The sequence below is a fragment of the Notechis scutatus genome, chromosome Z (assembly GCF_049901735.1).
Source record: "Notechis scutatus isolate UNSWTSFEM ecotype Mainland chromosome Z, rNotScu1.2, whole genome shotgun sequence".
In the NCBI taxonomy this organism is placed as follows: Eukaryota; Metazoa; Chordata; class Lepidosauria; order Squamata; family Elapidae; genus Notechis; species Notechis scutatus.
The window spans coordinates 123,937,482-123,947,351 of record NC_142025.1 but is presented as its reverse complement, the minus strand read 5'-3'; the positions used below and the strand labels follow the sequence as shown (position 1 = coordinate 123,947,351).

The window sequence follows — 9,870 nt, the reverse complement described above, 5'->3', positions numbered from 1 at the left end:
GACTAGATGGTCAGAATTTCTAGCAGCTTATAGTTCCAAACTCATTTATCGCCCGGGGAAAGCCATACCCCACGCAGATGCCTTAAGCCGCGCACCACTACCAGGGCACGACGATGATCCAGCTCCCACCACACAGACACTACAAATTGAAACGATGTCAAATTGGCAAATCACCACATCAGACATCGCCAGGGAAACGGCTAAAGATGCACTGATGAGCCGGATATTGAACTGGGTGGGACGGGGTTGGCCGGAAAACATGAAAACCGAAAACTTTAAACCATTTAAAAACTGGCAAACTGAATTATCGCTGGAAAAAGGGTGCATTTTGTGGGGAGACAGGGTGGTGGTTCCCAAAAAGTTACAAGAAATGGTGCTAACCATGCTACATGAAGGACACCCCGGCATAGTAAAAATGAAGTCCCTGGCCAGAAGCTACGTTTGGTGGCCAGGAATAGATAAAGACATTGAAGCCTGGGTTAAAATATGTAACAAATGCCAATCTTCCAGGCCCACCCCTCCCCTCAGCACCAGTCCTCGAATGGGAGACACCTCAAGGCCCCTGGTCAAGAATCCATATGGATTTCGCCGGCCCCACAAAAGGTTATACTTACCTAATTGTCGTGGATGCCTATTCAAACTGGTTGGAAGTCATCATCATGAGTTCAACAACCACAGAAACCGTCACCAAACAACTAAAAAAACTTTTCGCCACATACGGTCTACCAGATGTAGTAGTATCGGACAATGGGCCACAGTTTACAGCCTTGGCTTTTGAACAGTTTCTTGCGGAACATGGAATACGACATGCTTTGACAGCACCAGCCCTATCCGGTGGCCAACAGTAGAGTGGAACGCATGGTTCGTTTTACGAAAGAAGCACTGGAAAGGCTCGACGGAAGTGATATGCAAGAAAAACTCAACACCATGCTCACCACCCAACATATAACACCTTGCACAACTACGAACAAGAGCCCAGCTGAACTTTTGATGGGAAGAAAATTGCAATCTTACTTGGATAGACTGCACCCTACCTACAACCCAGAAAAGCCACCGGACGCGTCCAGTAAGTACCGCTCCTTCTTACCAGGCGATTTAGTCTATGCAAAAAATCTTACTGGAGAACCATTGTGGTTACTGGCAACGATTACTCAAATCACTGGGCCTCGTTCCTACCGTTTAGAAACCACCGAGAGGTACATCGTGGAAACGACACATCGACCAGCTATAGTCCGGACACATCGAACGAGATACCGATGTTCCCAGAAACGCAGAACAAACATTTTTTCAAACACCCCTAGACAATAATAAAGAATCCAGAGGGAGGGGGGACAAATTAATAAAGAAAATAAAAATCACTTACCTTTGGAAAACTACGAGAAACAAGAGGAGTTGACGGAGCCTCAGGGGAGAAGCAGCCAGGCCGACTCGACCTGCTCACACACACAGCGAGGAGACCACGCTGCCCATGCAGCAAGCCCAGACCACAGAGTAAGACCAACAAACTCAAGACACAACCGAAGCGGCATGGTTGAGGCACCCTTCCAGGAGATTCCAGAGGGAAGAGAGGAACGGACAACTGGCCTGTCCGAAACGGCAAAGACCAACACAGGGACTGAACTGCACAGGTCAACAAGGACTCACAAGAACCCCGCCTACCTGCGCAACTACATTACATTGGAATGAACCAAGAGGGGAGGGGTGTAGTGTATTTAAATAGAGACTTCTAGGGTGATCTTCCTATTGGTTAACAGAAGCAACGATACGATTGCTTAGTAACATTAGTACCTGATTGGCTGCCAATAGAGCGGGAAGTTTAACTAAATGTCATTCGTTGCGAGCCATGGAGCAGCCGCTATAAAAAGGGCTGCTGCGGTTCGACCGCAGTTGAAGTTACTGTTATTATTAAAGAGCTGAATTCAACTCCGGTCTGCGAGTCTCTTTACTGGCGACAGAACAGAGAGAACCAATTTAGAATTAAGGAGAAATTTCCTGACAGTTAGAACAATTAATGGGTGGAATGGCTTGCTCCAGAAATTCTGGATCCTCCAACACGAGACATGTTAAAGAAGAGATTGGACAAACATTTGTCTGAACTGGTGTAGGGTTTCCCGAGTAAAGGGGGTTGGACTAGAATACCTCCCAAGTTATTCTGTTATTTCCCCAACCAGCATGCTGAAGTTGGGAGTTGAAATCCACACCTCATAAAACTTGCTGTGTTGAAGAAACACTTGTTTAACTGTTCCTTTTTTTCTTGTTTTTATTGAATTGTGGTCAATTCTGAGAGTCTGCCTGGAGAAGTTTTCTTGCAAAGTTTTTCAGAAGTGATTTGTTATTTCCTCGTTTCTAGAGTGAGAAGATGCCCCAAATGATTCAGCTGTGGTTGTGGAAGGACTAGAACCACACCTTCTCCTTAATGATTTGCATTAAAGATTTGCTGATAATTCCCTCACTCAACTCTTGCCACAAAAATGCTTATTAACTTAATGTTAGCCCTAACTCTTTTTTTTTCCATAAGTCAACAATTTGGGGAAAATGTTTCTATGTAATTATTAAGTTGAACTGTGCATGATGCCACTTATAAATAAATTTCCTCTTAGAAACCTGCAATCTAATTACAAAACAGTTTTCTGTGTCATATGGTTCTCCTCTTTTATTCATATAGGTGATATAATTTTTATAAAAATAATATCTCCTTCCCCCTTTTAATTATTTTTATTTATTTTATTTGTTAAATTTACACGCTGCCCTACAGCACATAAATGCTATCAACAGTGAAAGGGTGATTTTTCTGCTTAATGTGCAATCATATTCCTTCACTTGGATTACCATAACTAGTTAGCTGGTTAGGCAGTACGTCTATGCTAAAAGAATGACTTTCTGCTCCCCGTTTAATTCCGTTCAGGGAGGCAAATATAAATTTAAGTTTAAGGAGATTTCACCAAAAACCATGTTCAAGCCATTTTAAAAATAATTTCACTCTGTTGCAACAAATGGATTCTTTCCATTAAGCTATGAGCATTTCTAGAGTGTCATTATGTGTAGTTAAAGATACCTGACTACTTCAGATGTCCTAATCCCTTGTCCATTATATAGCAGCTCATCAAGGGCTCAATACATAGAGATATTGCTTCACAAAAAAGACATACTAGTTTTCAAAGAAACAAACAAAAAATAATTCTATTTTGTTCAGGACCCAAATATATATCTAGTCACTTGAACTGTTAAGTTGATAGGATATCTTATACACCACAAATTGAGTTTATATTTAAAAGTAATTAATTCACTTAAGTGCCTACTGATTCCTATCTCTAGGATTCATTTCATTATATATCTTGCATTATTTTTACCATATCCCATTTTATTTTACTGTTTTATCTTCTCTAATTTTATTGTATTTTACTGTGTCTGGTCCTCATTTTAATAATATGACCCACTGAGTACTTAGTAGAGATTACTACTATGGTTTGTACTGGGATGATTTTGCACTGGAACTAAATAAATAAATAAATACTATTTCATTACTTCAATGCTTAAACACTGATTACTTCATTACCTCAAAACATAACTTTTCTACCTCATGACCTATACCAATGATTAGATAATGATGTCTCTAAAACAATTTCTATAAAATAATTCATTTATCAATTGATTAATTGACTTATTGTTTGATTGATTAGTGTGTTTAGAATGTTTAGTGCAAATAGTGTGATTACTGATCAGTGTAAATGATCAGTGATTTATGTAATTTAATTGATTAGTAAAAGTGATTTAGTGAATTTAATTGACCAGTGTGATTAGTGATTAGTATAATTAATTGATTAGGCTGATTGTGATTAGAACTTAGTGTAATTAATTGATTAGGCTGATTGTTGCTTAGTGAAATTATTTGACTAGCATGATTATTGTATTTTATTAATTAGTATGATATTGGCTATATTGATTACCCAAATATCTTGTTTGATTGAACAATTTTATCAACGTTCCATCTCAACAAACCTTTCATGCCAGGAAAAAAATCCAATGCCAAACAACAACCCAAAGAGAAAGAAATCCCCACCAATAAACCACAAGACTCCGGCACATGCCTTATATGTAAAGAAACCCTAAAGGATAATGAAAATTCCACCAAATGTTCCCTTTGTGACAATTATGCTCACCATGGCTGCTTGGGATTACAAGCAAAGTTCTGACAAGCAAAGTCAATGGGAAAAACAAATTCATTTAAAAACTGAAGTTCCTTACTTAACAATTGCAGTAATTCATTTAACAGTTGTGGCAAGAAAGGTTTTATACTTAGGGAAATCTCACTTAAAACTATCTTGCTTCACAACATAGATTTTGGACTCAATTGTGGTCATAGTCAAGGACTTCCTATATGGTTTCTTGTATTATGAACACTGCTCAGAATCACTACATGAGGAGGTGTGTTATAAAAATTTGATAAATAAATAAAGGGGACATTACAAACCAAATAGTAATTTACTTTTACAAATAAATTTCTTTTTCTTTTTCTTCCTTTTTCTTTATTTTCTCTCTGCCATCTGTAAACAACAATAAATAAGAATTCAGTGAAGATCTCGGTGCTAAGGATTGAACTTAAGATAAAAAACATTTATTGCATTATAAATTAAGTTCATCCATTTCGCAATTGTCAACCAAGCCACATTTAGCTTTAAATGTACAATTTAAACAACCCTTTATTCATTAGCATTCCAGAAACCATAGTTCATATTGACATTATTTTCCCCTTATCTTTAAAATTATAAATTATGTAAATCATCCTAGGGTTAACTCTGCTTTTTTTAAGAAGACAATACATTTAAGAAGTAAAAAAAATGCCACAATCATCAATATAAAAGAACCACCCTCCCTGTTAAGCCTGGATTCCCCAACGGGTGTTAAGGAAAACAAACTAAACAGAATGTGCAGCGAAGTCAGATAGGAAGACAGGTAAATGTGTGAGATAAGTTTTTCTTGTTAACACTCAGTAAAAATACAGATACGCTTGTGCTATCAAAAATATTGTTTATTCCATTTAAGAATTATAGCATAGTCATTATAAACAGTTCATTAGTCATATACCAAATTCAGTCAAGTCTTGTCGAGGATACTCTAATTGCAAAGTCCGTGTTGAATAGCCAGTGTCAGTACACATATAATAAATCTGTCCAAAACTTATCTTCTCTCGTTGAGAAATATCTTCAAAGTAATCCAACACTTCTTCTCCTCCCCGATCCAGCAAGAATGCAGTCTTCAATAAGCCAGCCAGTAAGAGCCAGAGAGTGCCTTGCTGCTTATATAGCACTTTTACAGCTGCACCCTTAATTACATTCCTTTAGCTTAAAGTCACATACACTTTATCTGACAAACCATGATTCATCATTTTATTATCTTTACCCAAAACAGTTAGGGTAAACAATGTTATCCCTAACATTCTCCCCTTTTGGGTAATAATAATAATATTACAATAATATATCCATTTACACTTTCAAATCATAATTGTCACAACTCTCTTTAAATTTTACAACACCTTGAGCTTTTGTAAACTGGTCTGCAATATTTTCTTCTGTCATGCAGTACTCAAGTTTAATTAGACCATTTTTAACAGATTCTCTAACATTTAAGTATCTTAAATCAGTATGCTTTGATCTAGTCTTTACAGCAATATTAGTAGCTAATTTTATAGCTGCCTGGTTGTCCTCGTACACAATAATAGAATCTTTAACAGTTATACCCATGTCTAATAATAACTGTTTGTACATAATTAAGTCAGTACATAGTAATGACAGACATGAAAATTCTGCTTCCATCGTTGACAAGCTAATATGCTGTTGCCTGATTGACCTCCACCCTATTAGTGTTTTACCAAATAATATAGCCATCCCAGATGTTGATTTTCTAGTGTTTATGTCAGTTGCAAAACTTGCATCTGCATAGGCACTAAGATTCAAATCACCTTTTGGCTCTAGATACAATGCATGGTGCATTGTTCCTTTAAGATATCTTAAAATTCTCTTTAATGCTTGCCAATGACATTGATGTGGATCATTATTAAATCGTGCCAGCTGATTAACACTATAAGCTATATCTGGCCTTGACCAATTGCTTATATATGATAAGCTACCAATCAAAGATTGATATATGGTCTTATCAAATTTGGGACTTTGAGCATCCATTTTGCAAATTTCCTGACTCATTGGAGTCTTTGCAGGCTTACAAAGTTCCATTTTATACAATTTAATTAATTGGCAAATTTTATCCTCTTGAGATATCTTAAATCCTTTTGTGGTTTTATTAATTGTCAATCCTAGAAACCTTTTAATTTCACCTAAATGCTTTAATTTTATCCTTTTTGGCTAATAATGAAATAATCTCAGTAGCTTCATTATTGGTCTTAGTAATCAAAGCAATATCATCTGTAAATAATAACAATAATGACACCGTTCCATTATTTTCTCTTTTAAACATACATGGATCTGCTAAACCAGATTTAAACCCTATATTGTTTAATTCTTTCACAATATATTGGTTCCATTCATAGCCAGATTGTTTCAATCCATATAAACTCTTCTTGAGTTTCCAACAATCATTGCTATTTACTTTATTATCTTTTATACCAACTGGTTTTTTCAAATATATTGTATGCTGCAATGGTGCATGCAGAATATGCAGTTTCTACGTCTAAATGGTTAACTATATAATTCTTCTTAGCTGCCCATACTAAAGCGGCTCTTAAAGTTGTAGCCTTAAGATTTGGTGCAAATACCTCATCATAATCATATGTATTTTGGTTAAATCTTTGTGCTACTAACCTTGCCTTATAAGTTACTTTCCCATTATTTCCAGTCTTTACTTTAAATATCCATTTGCACCCAATGGATTTTCCTCCTGGAGGTAATTTTGTTTCTTCATAAACCTTCATTTCCTTTAATGAATTTAACTCTTTTTTCATTGCCTTTTTCCAATTCTCCTGATCCTTAGCAGGATACATCTTAAGTTCATCTATGCTAGTAGGAACTTTATTTACTTGGCAAACAATACTTGCCTGATATCTTTCAGGTGGTCTGGATATACGCGTTGTACGTCTAGGTATTACAGGACTTACAGGTGGACTTTCCTTTATTTCCTGTTCTTGACTATCTATCTCTTCTTGATCAATTATTTCCTCTTGATCTGGTTCTATTTGCTCTTCATGGACTTCTTCTTTAATTGGACTTTTCTTATAACTAGTCTTTTCTTTCTGCCTCTTATAGGGTTCTATAATAACATCATTATCTGAATCCTGTTCTAATCTATTCCATCCTATATGTTCTAGGAATTGTGCACTAGCACTGCAGTATACTCTAGATGTACCTGGTTCCCAGAATCTATAAGATCTATGGTTTGCTTGATATCCAACAAAAATTAATCTTTTTGCTCTATGTTGTCCTTTGTGCCTGAGTTGTGTAGGGATATGCACCCATGCTGGTGCACCAAATGTGTGAATATAACTCAAATCAGGTTTCCTACCATGCCACAGTGTGAATGGTAATTCACCTGTTGTTGAATTAACAACATTGTTTAATATGTGATTCCCACACATTATAGCTTCTCCCCATAAATTGTCAGGTAATCCAGAATCAGATAACATTGTCCTTCCCATTGATTGCAGTGTTTGGCCTCGTCTCTCTATAAATGCATTATGTTGAGGCCTATATGGTGCAGACTTTTTATGTTGAATACCTGCCATTCTAAGTCTATTCTGGAATTTATTATTTGTAAATTCCGTACCATTATCTGTTATAAGAGTTACTAATTTCTTTTTAGTTTTCCTCTCTGCAAATTTTAACCAATTAAAGAAATTTGTATACGTTTCAGTTTTTCTCTTCATTAGAAAACAGAAACCATACCTAGAATAGTGGTCCATTATGCTTAATATGTATCTAGCACCACCTACACTTGGCTTTTTAGGACCTATTATATCGGCAAATACTACCTCTAAAGGCTCTTTGGTAGTAAATCCATCAACTCTATTTGCCGGTATAACTTTGCTTTTGTTTTGATTACAAGCAGAACATTGCAAATACTTATTACAAGGTTTCAAACTTATTCCTTTAGATAGTTGAACAGTTCTCTTAATTATTTTAAAATTTAAATGACCTAGCCGTCGGTATAACAAGTGAATACATTCATTATGAGGTTTCTTATTATCATAAACTGTGTTAGCCACCTTTAAACCATTATCATTTAACACATATAAGTCACCTCTTAAAGATGCAGTAATTTTCTTACCTTCCTTTTCAATTAAACAAGTATCTCCCTTAAAGGTAACTATGTATCCTAATCTAACCAACATTCTAACTGAAAGCAAATTAAATTTAAGTTGAGGTACATATAACATTTTTATGTTCTCATTTATACTAGAACAATGAGCAATACCTTGACCTTTTGCTTTAATTTTCCATCCGTTTGCCAATGAGATATGCTGTGAACTCATGGACATTTTTACAAATTTTTTGTTATCATTTGTAATACAGTGGGACACACCACTGTCAACCACCCATAAATTATTTTTTACAACTCCATTACTATACATTGTTAACTCATAATTCTTATTTCTTCTTTGATGGCTTACAGTATTCTGGCTTGCATTCTGGTGTTTTGATTTCTTACAAAATCTTGCAAAATGTCCTCTCCCCCCACAATTAAAACACTTTTTAATTGCGAATGCAGTAGGAGATTCATTATTTTCCTTTTTGAGGTTGCTCCCTCCTTAACTGATCTCTTTCAAGCCTTCTTCTGGCCTCTTCAATCAATCTGCCAGTGATATCAGTTAAATTTAGGCTTTCTTTAGGCAATATTTCAAGGGAAGTTACGTAGTCATCAAAACTTTCGTCTAATGAAGATAGAATTATGTAGACCTGGTGTAGTTCAGAGAAAATTAACTCTTTCTCATGAAGTTCTTGAAAAATGCTTTTCATAGTATTCAAATGACTCAGCATATCACCATTCTTTTGAAGATACGTCTGGAAAAGCTTCCGTGTTAGATTTATGTGAGCACCAACGTTATCTCGGACATAAATCCTCCTCAGTTTTTGCCAACACCCAACAGCAGTTTGCTCTCCGCGTATATGAACAAGCTGTTGATCAGTTAATGTTAATCCTATGATGCAAAGTGCTTGATCATTTTTCTCTTTAAATTCTTTTATCTTTAGACTATCTTCCTCATCTTCAGGATCCCATTCTTCTACGTTTGGTGGGTTTTCAATTATGTTCCACAGACCTTCTCTTCGTAGAAGTAGACTACATTTCATAGACCATGAAACATAGTTTGTTCCATCCAGCTTGGATATAAGGGACAAACTTTGTAGACTGACTTGTGCCATGTTTCACTATATGGAAATAAAACTATAATTGATAAAACACAGCTGTCTGTTTACTGTAACGTGTAACAACACAAAATATCACTTTTTACATAAACCTGTTTTTATCCTAGTTAAACTGACTTTGCAGTCTCTCTGGGCCCATAACCAGTGTTAAGCCTGGATTCCCCAACGGGTGTTAAGGAAAACAAACTAAACAGAATGTGCAGCGAAGTCAGATAGGAAGACAGGTAAATGTGTGAGATAAGTTTTTCTTGTTAACACTCAGTAAAAATACAGATACGCTTGTGCTATCAAAAATATTGTTTATTCCATTTAAGAATTATAGCATAGTCATTATAAACAGTTCATTAGTCATATACCAAATTCAGTCAAGTCTTGTCGAGGATACTCTAATTGCAAAGTCCGTGTTGAATGGCCAGTGTCAGTACACATATAATAAATCTGTCCAAAACTTATCTTCTCTCGTTGAGAAATATCTTCAAAGTAATCCAACACTTCTTCT

At 35.8% G+C, this 9,870-nt stretch overlaps 1 pseudogene; it reads left to right on the top strand.

Annotated features, from left to right (window-relative positions):
- Positions 1–858: 858 nt before the first annotated feature.
- Positions 859–9,870, top strand: part of LOC148129227 (vomeronasal type-2 receptor 26-like) — a 33,370-nt pseudogene continuing 24,358 nt past the window's right edge.